The following is an 11,684-nucleotide window of genomic DNA, read 5'->3' as shown; positions in this document are numbered from 1 at the left end:
GCAGGGTCTGATGACTCAGGGCCCTCCTGCCGGCCAGGAGGGCCCGGTCTTATGGAGAAACACATGACTTGCACAACTTGTTCTAGCTGTGATTTTGCATCCTCGGTTCCGTCATCTTCAGGATCTGGGTGTGAGGGCTCTGCAGCTTGATGGCCATCTTCACCTGGAATCTTCCCTCTGTGTTGCCTGAGGGTGCCCAAGACAGGATCCAGCCCCCAGACATAGTGAACATTTGTTGTCAATGCTAAAAATAGTGAAATTTCACATAAGAATTTAGATTTCAGTTTTTCTTGAGAAATTGGAAAGTGTGGCCACACCGGGCCTGCATTTCTGCTTATCAACCATGAAATGGGGCATCTGCCCTGCAGTTCACTACAGGTCTTCTTCCCCCACCCCCAGCAGGCATCCACTTTTGTCATCTCTGATGACATACCTGGTTCCAGAGAAAGTGGATGGTGATCAGTGTATGGGAAGAGAGATGGCTTCAGAGCCAGGCATCGTGGAGGACTTCCTGTAAGAAGTGGCAGGGGTTGAATCCCGAAGGTTGAGGGAGCTGGGCAGCCCAGACCTGTGTCTATCTAGGTGCTGTCTTGAAACTCATGACACTCTTCCGCTCATTCCTCCTGTGGTTATCTGTGTTTTCCTCCTCCTCAAAAGACGTATAAGACCCAACCAGCAGCCTCACCTACTTCAAGGGTCATGTTCTACTGTCTCAGTCGCTCCTCTGCCAGGTCTATTATTGTTACCATAATCCCCCCACCATCCCCACAGTTATTTCTTCATACAGTACTTAACCACGTACTTGTACTTAAGGTTTTAAAGGATACTTTAAATCACCACTATAAATATGGAAAGGCCAACATCTTACCATAATGCAAAGATAACTGCCAAAAATAAATAAAATCAAGCCCCCCCCCCAAAAAAATATTGTCAAATTCTAGATACGATTGCCTGCAAAAGGCGCTGAGGCCAAAGCTGACTGGCAAGTGTGGGGAAAATGGTGAGACAGACTAGCAGAAGCAGAGACCTTTCCCTTGATGCCATTAGAAGAGCAGAATTGAAAATGGATGGCTCTCTCACTTTGCGAAGTGCTATTTTCAGACGGGGCCACCTAACTACATTATCTGGCACCACTTTGAAATACCAGCAGTAGGCTACACCTTGGAAAGAGGGTTTGTCTCCCCGTCACTCGTGAATGAGCTCTGGCGGCTGTTCCTTCCCACGTCGCCTCTGGCCTCCTGGGGCCTCACCCAGACATGAGTGGGAGGCAGGTCACTGCCCATGACCAGCCCTTTCTTCACTCCCCACCGTGATATCCCACAAGGCTAAGCAGATGAATCAGGCACATGTGCATTGCAATTTCCTATTGAGTCCTTCATGTAGGGGGCCCCGTGTTGACTTGTCCTAGTTCCCTGATCACCTGTCCGCAGCTCAAAAAAAAAAAAAGAGGCACCTCCCTACATCTTCAAATTTTCATGGTTTCAGATCTCTCCTCTTCCTCTTCTGGAAAGTACTGGCCAACCCCCGGGGCTTGCCTCACCCTCTGGTCCCCACTTCTTTTCTTTCAGATGAGAAGTGGGACACAGAATTCCCTCATGGTACTTTGTTCAGGTAGACTCATTCAGTCTAGATCCCAAAGACACAAAACCAAGGACCACGGGGTCAACTCAACTGGAACACTTAGTTAGTGTGGGTCACATGTGTTTGGTTTTAGCTGGACTCAAATGTCTTTAGATCTAGCTTGTGCTCTCCTGCTGGATACAGTCCCCACCACTACCACTGTCCTATGGCTCACAGTTGTTACCAACTGATCCCTGAAGGGCTGGACTTGGAACCCTGATCTAGAATAGCCCCAGAGAGGGATGAGGGCAATTCAGGGTGATCTCGGGCCCTCTGACTCTCTTAAAATCTTCCCAAGGGGCGCACCTGGGTGGCTCAGTCATTTGAGCATCTAACTTCAGCTCAGGTCATGATCTTGTGGTTCATGAGTTCGAGCCCCATGTGGGGCTCACCGCTGTCACCTGTCAGGGCAGAACCCACTTCAAATCCCCTGTCCCCCTCTCTCTGCACCTCTCCCGCTTGCACTCTCTCAAAAATAAACATTTTTTAAAAATCTTCCTGAAGGATGTGAGAGACAGAAAGAGAGGAGGACCCTTCCTGGTCATCTTGGATGTCACAGACCACTGCACATGTCTCAGGGCAGAGATGTTTAGAAAGGAGAATGTCTTCCTCGGTGCCTGGCCCAGCTCTGGATGGGATGGGTGCCCTGCCTTATTCTGAAAACTTGGGGCAGGGCTTCTGGCTCTATCTCTAGCTTTCAGGCCACATGTGCCAGCACAGACTTCATCAGAGCCATTCCTGTCCCCTGGTGGCCACACAGAAACCAGAAGTTCTTCTTGCCCTTTGACGAGGTCATCATCCTTGGCAGGCCCTGCCCGCGCTGCGGGCAACAAGCAGATGGAGGCAATGAGGTTTCACTGTCCTCCCTCCCAGCAAGCAAGCTCCCAGGGGTTGGGGGGAGGGACCTAGACTCTTCCAGTCTCCTGGGACCCGTATGCAGAGCATAACAAGCCGTTGAGGTCTTAGTGACCTTGTCAAGGGGCCTCTGAAGACAGCAGCTCAGTCCCCTCTCTGCTGTTGGCAAACAGCGGGTGCAGTGGCCCCATCAGATGCACTGGCAGAGATCTGGCCACGAGCGGCCTTGGTAAGCAATATGTCAGGGGAATGCTGATTGAACAGAACGTGGAGGCCCGGTGGCCTTTGGGGAGTGTGGTTCTTCTTGTTTCTTGAGTGTGTGCGTGCGCACACACACACCCACACACCCTGACAGGGAGCTGTGTCAGGCAAAAGAGGAAATAAGGGTAGTATCTGGGCAGCAATTTTGTTCATTGCCACGTTCCTCACAGAGGTGTCCCACCACCGCTGGGATCAGTTCTGCCTGAAAGAGGAAGACAAAGTACTTAAAATTTGAAGGCTTGGGGATCCAGGCTCAATCAACACTTCTAAATGGAGACACAGCTGGAGGCTCCAACTCAATCTAAACAGTAATGACCCAGGGAAAAATAAAAGCTCAGTGCCTACTTGTATGTATGCCTGACCTGGCAGAGAGGCAGTGAGGCCCACGAACTTTCAAGGCAATGTCTGGGTGGGGCAGGTGGCAATGTCCTAGGCCCACTCGGATCAGGGTCTGGAGCCCTGGGTCCATCTGTGTCTGGCCATTTGGTCCAGCTCTCCCACCTGAGAAAGATTTCTGGGTCCCCTTAAGATGCCCCTAGCTAGGGGCACCTGGGTGGCTCACTTGGTTTAGCGTTCAATTCTTGACTTCGGCTCAGGTCGTGATCTCACGGTTTCATGAGTTCCAGCCCCGCGTTGGGCTCTGCACTGACAACGCAGAGCCTGCTTGGGATTCTGTCTCCTTCTCTCTCTCTCTCTCCCCCTCCCCAGCTTGCTCTCTATATCTCTCTCAAAATAAATAAAAATAAAAACTTTAAAAAATAAAAATAAAAGATGCCCCTAGCTATAAATAAAACAGCCAGCTTAAAACATAAAGAAATGTATCATGTCACACATCAGGAGGTCTGCAGGTATGGTGGCTCCAGAGCTCAACATGACACCTGGCTATCCTGACCACATAGAAGGATCGCCAAGCCACATGCAGGCGTCCTGCCCTCTCCCAGAAGGGCTGGCTAGCCCTTCTTGGATCTGTGGGCCACAGCTGGGTCACATGCCCATTGCTGAACCAGCTGCTGACACGGGACAGAGGGTGTTACTGGGACAAGCCTGAAGTGGCCGTCTGGGGCAGAATGTGTGTTAGAGGTCAGCCCCGATGCCCCCAACACCTTGTTTGCTTTTATTTCCGAATGAGAGCAAGGCGTAGTCCCAGGCTTACCCCTGCCTGGTGAAAGAAGACATTCCCCATGTGACGTTTTATCCCATTCCCAGACAACGTCACCTATAGAGCATGGAGAATTAATTTCTTTACATATAAATCCTGTACGTAACTTGTGAAGGGCACAATCCTATCATGGGGTTTTGGGTTCCAGTCCTTTGTAAGCCTCACTGGGCATTTCCTCACTGGGAATGTCAACCAGTGGCCCTAGCCAAGTTCTTGCTAGACCCCAGGATCCCTGGCATCTGGGGCTTTATTCTCTTCAGGTCACACTACCTTTGTGTCAGATTTCTTCTATCCAATTCGCCTGACCCTGCCCCATTCACAGCATCTAGAATGTGGGTGTTTAAAGGGCCAAAGCTTCCAGCTGGGGCTGGCAGTAGTGTTAACCACGGGATCCTAAGGCCAGGACCCGTGGGAGGAAACTCTGGATGCAGAGCTGAAAGCCTTTGGCCATCACCACAGCCACTGCAGACTCCCTGGGGACCCCCCAGCTTCTCCAGAAGGTTCAAGGAGGCCTCTCTCCAGCCCAAGGCCCCATCCCTAGTAGGAAGGTCCTTCTTGGCTGGCTCCCTCCCAGCAGCTCCAGATGGTTCCCTCCTCCTCTACAGAAACACTGAGATCAGACACAAAGTCCCCAGGACATTTGAAATGGAGCTCATGGAAGAACTGGTCACTTCTGCTCCCTGAAAAACAGTGCTCCCTTCTTCTGATTGTTCCACTGAAAGAGAACAAAAATATACATACACCTATACCTTTTGGATGGCATTTTAAAGTCTTTGGTTCTGGTGAAATAATCATCCCTGTGCCCAGCTGCTCTTGCCGGCTCTGCGGATCTGGCTGAAGGCAGCCCCTCTGGAGAAGACTTTTCTCTTCACACTGTACCTGACGCCTCTGGCAGGTCCTCAGGCCAGTCTTGATGGATGGCATCCTGCCCCCATGTACATGGCCTCTCCTCAGCTCCATCTCCAGCCCCTTCCCTCGGGGGCAATCTCATTCCTATGGGTTTAAGAGTCGGGGCACCAACCACCCCAGCCAGGTCCATCCCATGCTATAAATGCAGTAACCCCCAGCATCTCCACCAGGGTGTCTCAGATCCCCTACTACTCAGAGCCCCATTTCCACCCCATCCCAGCCCCCGCCCCTGCTCCAGTCCCTCCTTGGTTCACATCTGGCATCTCCCCTGACACCAGGGCTCTGGGGACATCTAGGGCTCCTCCCTTTCCTTGCTCCCACATCAAAGGGGTTACCAGCTCCGTCTACCCTCTCATTAGCTCTGCACTCGGCCCCCTCTTCCCTCTAACCCAGGTCACCTCTCCCGGGCATGGTGGCGGCACCCACATGATTGTCCGCTGGCCACTAGATGCCTGAATTCGAGCTAATTCACCAAAGTGCCTTTCTCTCCTGCTGGCCAGATGGGTGTCTCCAGCACCCCCACAGTGACTTGCACACAGCATGCTCAGCCTCTCCACACCCTGTCTCCTCATTTTTGGGCTGGGATCATACGCCTCACCTCCCTCCCAGTGTCACACAGAGCTTGGAGCCTGGCACATCCTCATTTTCAATGCAGGATTCAAACTGAGGCTGTTCCTCTGGAATAATGAAGCAGGCTTCCTAATTAGAGGGCTCCTCCTTCCCCACCCTGTCACTGTTGCTGCCTGGGCATCACGGCTCACCAACATGGATGGATTCAACTCCTCGAAGCAGTCCTGAAATAGGCATCCTGGACTCGTCAGCCACTTTCCAGTCTTGTGACCTTAGGAAACTTAACCTTCCCATGCATCAGTTTCTTTAACTGTATAATGGGCATAATAATATCACCTACCTCAGGGCACCTGGGTGGCTCAGTCAGTTAAGCGTCCGACTTCAGCTCAGGTCATGATCTCGAGGTTCACGAGTTTGAGCCCTGCGTCAGGCTCTGTGCTGACAGCTCAGAGCCTGGAGCCTTCTTCAGATTTTACGTGTCCCTCTCTCTCTGCCCCTCCCCCCACTCATGCTCTATCTCTCTCTTTCTCTCAAAAAAAAAAAATGAACATTAAAAAAAATTTTTTTTAATACATGGTGTAGGGACATCTGGGTAGCTCAGTCGGTTAAGCAACCGACTGGGTTTCAGCTCTGGTCATGACCTCACCGTTCATGAGTTCGAGCCCCACATCAGGCTCCACACTGCTGGTGCAGAGCCTGCTTGTGATTCTCTCTCTGCCCCTCTCCAGCTCACACTCTGTCTCTCTCTCTCTCAAAAATAAATAAACATTAAAAAATTAATAAAAATTATAATAATATCACCTACTTCACAGGGTGGTTTTTGAGAATCTGATGATTTAACACTGAAAAGCTCAGAACTGATCCATAGCAGAACAGGCCCTCCATACCTTAGCTGGTATTGCTTTCCATCCCTCTCTGTACCCAGCCCTGTACAGCGCTGGGCTGTAGGCACAAAACTGTGCTCACAGGAAAATTTCCAGCGTGTTTTGACCACATTCTTTTTTCATATCATCGCTGACTTTAGAACAAAATCCTGGCTGTACTGCAAGACATGGGTGGATGGGATGCCAAAGCCTCATAAACAACCTTACTCCAGGCGTGCAGGAAATACTGGGATTGACAAAGCACAGCCTGGCACATAGTAGGTGCTCAGTAAATATTTGCAGAACAAATCAACACAATAAGATAATTTCCAAAGATAGATGCTATGAAGAAAAGAAAAAGAGGCCCGTGGTATCAAACACATGGAACAAGGAGGGGAAAGGTGAGGGTAGGTTTCACCTAAAAGCCAATCAGAGAGAAGTTACTGGGAATGGGCAGTCTAAGCAATGAGCATCTCAAGCAGAGAGACCAGCACATGCAAAGGCCCTGCAGCAGGAAAGAGCTTTCTCTCTTCCAGGGAAAGAAGGGCAGCAAAGCCTACAGTGATAACAGAAGGAAAAGAAGGAAGATTTGAAGTGAAACAGGTAACCAGGGGGGCCTTGCAGGTCTCAGACAGAGGTTGCATTTTGTTCTAAGGGCACAATATCAACAAGAGAATGAAGAAAAATGTTCATCCCAAAACACTCTGGGAACTGGGAGCCCTCACCAGGACAGTGGTCAGAGGCTTACCAGCTCCCTTCTCAGGAGAAGGGTCACACATATCTATGCCCCGTGATGATCCCCATCTGCCCTGGTCACAGATGACTCTCCAGGCTGGGCCCCACAGTTTTCTCTCCCCACAGGGGTCAGTGTGACACAGGGTCTACTCTGCTGGTGACTTAGCAAAGTTCTTAGGTAAACTATTTCCCTTGACCATCATAACATCCCACAAGGTGGGACTGCAACATTCCCACCTTCAGATGAGGAAGCCCAAGCTCTGGGACGATAGTCCCCAGGGGAATAGAGCCGAATGGGACCCCACTGACTCCCACAAGAACCTGAGTACTCACTGCCCACAAGGGTGCTTCTCCAGAACCCCTGCCCTTCTGGAGTTCAGACCCAAGCATCCCTGCTCTTTGCCTAAAGTAGCAGTCGTTAGCTGTTGCTTATAAATGCAAGCATCCTAGGGGGCACCTGGGTGGCTCAGTCAGTTAAGCATCTAACCAGCTCAGGGCATGATCTCATGGTTCATGAGCTCGAGGCCCACGTTGGGCTGTGCTAACAGCTCAGAGCCTGGAGCCTGCTTCAGATTCTGTATCTCTCTCTCTCTCTCTCTCTGCCCCTCCCCTGCTCATTCTCTCTCTCTCTCTCTCTCTCTCTCTCTCTCTCTCTCTCTCAAAAATAAATAAAACATTAAAAAACCTTTTTTAACTCAAATACCTTAAAGTATGATGCATAAGGGGCAGCATGCTAATTTTAGCCTATAGACTTTTGTTTTTTAACTAGAATTATTTGCTAAGATTTTTTTTTAATCAAAAGATTTCCCATGAAAATATGCATCCATGGCTTCTCTTGGTGGGAGGCGGGGAGAGGGGGTGAGGAATAGAGCACATCTGGCCACACTGGCCACAGGCTGAAGCAGGGTAACACACAGGGGCCACACAACCCCACTCTCACTGTCCTCAGAGCCCACTTCTGCCTTCTTCAGATGGGGAGAGGGACCCCTGGATGGCCCCAGGGGTGACTCAGCCAGCTCTCCAGCACAACCAGCCTCTATGTCACCACCACCCCCCGGCTTCTCTACGATGGCATATCGGGACCTCCACAACAGCTCCAGATTGCTGGAACTTTCCAAAATGTTCCTTTCACAGTCCCCACATAGTACCAGTGGCTCCTTACTGCTCACCAAGAGATGGCCACCACCCTTTCCCTTCCCACCCCATCTGAGGATACAGGGCCCTCCAGACATGAGTCTGAAAGCACAGGCCACTGGGAGTCAGGGTGGAGGGGGCGTGGGCTGGTGGGGGCGGGGGGGGGGGTTGTTGCCACAGGAGGACCCTGCTATCTCAACGTCTAGGGGTTTGCCAACAACTTCATATAAATGGAAAGCAGGAAGCTAATTCAGGGCACCTCATGGGCAACTGTCCCAAAAGCCAGGAGGCAAGAGCATTCACTTGCACATGCGTGTGCCTTCATGCACACACACACACACACACACACACACACACCACATGCATGGTCGTTCATGTGCACAAACAGGCATGTAGATGCACACTGACCCCCAGCCCACAAACGCCCAGAGACCCAGACACCCGTTCCAGAGCCCACGCAGCGCCCTGGCCTCCCTAACTGCATTTCCGAAAATGAGAAAGGAAATCTGATGACTCTCAGGCAGCCACTGTTCCCCAACGGCAATTTCCCATCTCCTTTCTGAGCGACCACAGCAACAGGGCAGCCTGAGTTCTCAGCTGAGCCCCAGACTCCTTAGCAACCCTCGGCGGGGTCCACACTGTGAACTGCTTCCTGGCCTTGGCCAGCCTGCAGTCTCTGAATGTCCTTGCTGCCCTGGCCACGAGGGCTGTGGACAGAAGCTGTCGGCTCCCCCAGGGGTTGTAATGATGGTGGGAGCCTTGGCTGGCTTGTTTGGGGGCAGCTGAGACCCCCCAGTGGGCTTTCTGTTCTCAAGGTCCTCCACAGAGCACAGGAACTAAAGTTTTCCCCATCATTACCACACCCAAGGGCCCTGCCCTGTGCCCGTGAGCATCCTTAAACCCTGTGCCAAGAGCTGAGCTGCCACAAGGCAGAGGACCCCTTCCCCGTAGGTCTGTGCTATGGTATCTGTCCTCCTCCTGACCCACTCTGAAGACCCGCTATTAGGAAGCCCCTCCTCCAGCACATGCCGGACCCCTATTCCACACAGCATCTCAGACAGAGCCCAGACAGAAGGTCACTGTTGGCCATAGTGTTGTTTTCCATTTTTGAGCAGGCAAATCACATTATCAGCCACCCTGCTGTACCTGAGGTCCACTGAGACCCTCCGATCTTTTTTATGTAAGCACAGTAAAGCCTTCCCCTTACCCCTGATGTTGGCGATTGAGAGTATGAACCCAATCACAGGTGTCACTGGTTTCATTTTTCTGGCTCCAACCTGTAAGACGATGCGGTGCAGAGCTGAGCAACAGCAGAGTCACAGGGCTGGGTGGCTCGAAGGATGGCCCAGCCCTGGTCTGAGGGACCAAGGCCTTACTTTCCTGAATCCTCCCAGGGCACAAGACTGACCTGAGAATTGCAGAGCCAGAGGCGTCCTGGGCAAACCCTGAGCTCTGGGGGCAGCAGGCAGTGAAGGGCCATGTGGCTCAAGGTCCATCAAAGACTCTCTGACTGCCAAGATTTCCTGTCACATGGCACCAGGGAAATGGATGCCTCAAAAAAGCCAGACCTCCCCTCGCTAGAAACTGGACTTGGTCTCACTGGACCCTGGGCCTCCACCTTGCTGAACCTTAGACCGTGGCCTCACTGGACCTCAACCTTGGCCTCACTGGCCCCCTGGGCCCCTCCAGCAGCCTGCCCCGAGCCATGGCCTCTATGTTACTGCCGCAGCCCAAGCCTCACCCTCCTCTCTGGGGGAAGCTGGGGCTCCTAAGGAAACGCCTTCTGCAGAAGCCCTACTCCACCGAACAAGCTGTCATCCTGGAGAAAAAAAATAAAAGCCTCTCAGCCTCACTTATAACAAACTTGGTCTGTTGTGCAACTTTGCAGTACAGAATGTGCATGTGCCCAATCTCCCTGCCGTTGCATAATTTTCCAGCTGTTTTCAGGACTATTTCATTCTTTGTCTGGCATATTTCACAAGCCATATATAAAAATTAGATATATGTAAATATAAAGTTGAGCATATGTGTGCAAGAAGACGTCAAGTATAAAGCAGGGGAAGGAGGTGGGGGCCAGGACTTAGCAAAAAGGCAGATGAAACAAGTGTAAACATTTTGAATGCCACCTTCTAGAAGTCTGGGAGAGTAGGAGAACTTGGGCTCAATTTCAATTTAAAGGGAGACATTTGTCCAGTAAAATCTATTTCAACTTGGTAGTGTTTGATTTCCCTCTTCGCTGGGTTTTTGTTTTTGTTTTTATTTTGTTTTGTTTTGTTTTTAAACAATCCATAAAACCCCACCATTTTTGCAAAAGAAACTCTGTGGGAATCTTCTTTCCAAATATTTCTTAACAGCATAACCTGAGATGCCCTTGTAAGGGGCAGAAAGGCAGCAAGATGACAAGTTCCCTACAGTGCCTTGTTGTTTGTGCGGGACCATCCACAGAGACAAGCCTGCACTTCCTCCCGTTGTGAGTCCCAAGCTCCTGCTGGGCCCACATGGGTTCTGTGGGTTCCCAGTCACACAGGAGGACCTTCTCCTCCTGGAACCAGCATCTTCCCAGAATGGCACCTGTGCCTGGAAGCAACTGAGCAGAGGAGGGACCCACCAGGGCCAGCCAGTCTGCAACCCCAGGCCACAGGCTGGAGGCTTCAGGGCAGAATCCTGCCCACGGCGTATTTGGTTGGACAGCACAGTGATTCATTTTAAAAATGAGGGGCGCCGGGGTGGCTCAGTCGGTTGAGCCTTTTGATTTCGGCTCAGGACATTATCTCATAGTTCCTGGGTTCAAGCCCCACGTTGGGCTCCATGCTGACAGCACAGAGCCTTCTTGGGATTCTCTGTCTCCCTGTCTGTCTCTACCCCTCCCCACCTTGTGCATGTGCTCTTTCTCTCTCTTGCTCTCTCAAAATAAAATAAAAATAAATTGAATAAGATATATAACTATAAAAATTAAGAGAGTTCCAATTAGAAAATGTAGGTTCTGGGAGCACCTGGGTGGCTCAGTCAGCTAAGCTTCAGACTCTTGATTTCGGTTCAAGTCATGACCTCATGGTTCCTGAGATCAAGCCCTGCATCTGGATCAGCACTGACAGCATGGAGCCTGCTTGGGATTCTCTCTCTCTCTCTCTCTCTCTCTCTCTCTCTCTCTCTGTCTCTATGCCCCTCCCCCTCATGCTCTCTCAAAAAAAAATAAATAAAATTTTTTAATTAAAAAAATGTAGATTCTGGACTCCTTTTGATCAAGAAAACACCCTGGCAACATTGGGCTCACATCCCAGCATCGCAGCTGGAGCAGAGCTTAGGAGAGGCTGTTCCCTCTATTTCTGCCCTTCCTCACCTGAAGCAGTTAACGCTTGCCTCGCAAACCTCCCTAGAACCTAGTGGCATAAGCAAAAAGAATGATCCCCGAGTTCACAGCTCTGCAGGTTGGCTGAGGCACTCTCTTGGCAGGGCAGGTGTGCGAGAAAACTGGGGCAGCTCTGCTCCACATGGGCCCAGGGCACAGAGACAGCAGCTCCGGGGGGAACTCACCACCTGGAGAAAGTCAGAAGCTTCTAGAATGGTAAGCATGAATA

This window comes from Lynx canadensis, chromosome A1 (assembly GCF_007474595.2).
Source record: "Lynx canadensis isolate LIC74 chromosome A1, mLynCan4.pri.v2, whole genome shotgun sequence".
NCBI lineage: Eukaryota > Metazoa > Chordata > Mammalia > Carnivora > Felidae > Lynx > Lynx canadensis.
This window is presented reverse-complemented; position numbering follows the sequence as displayed.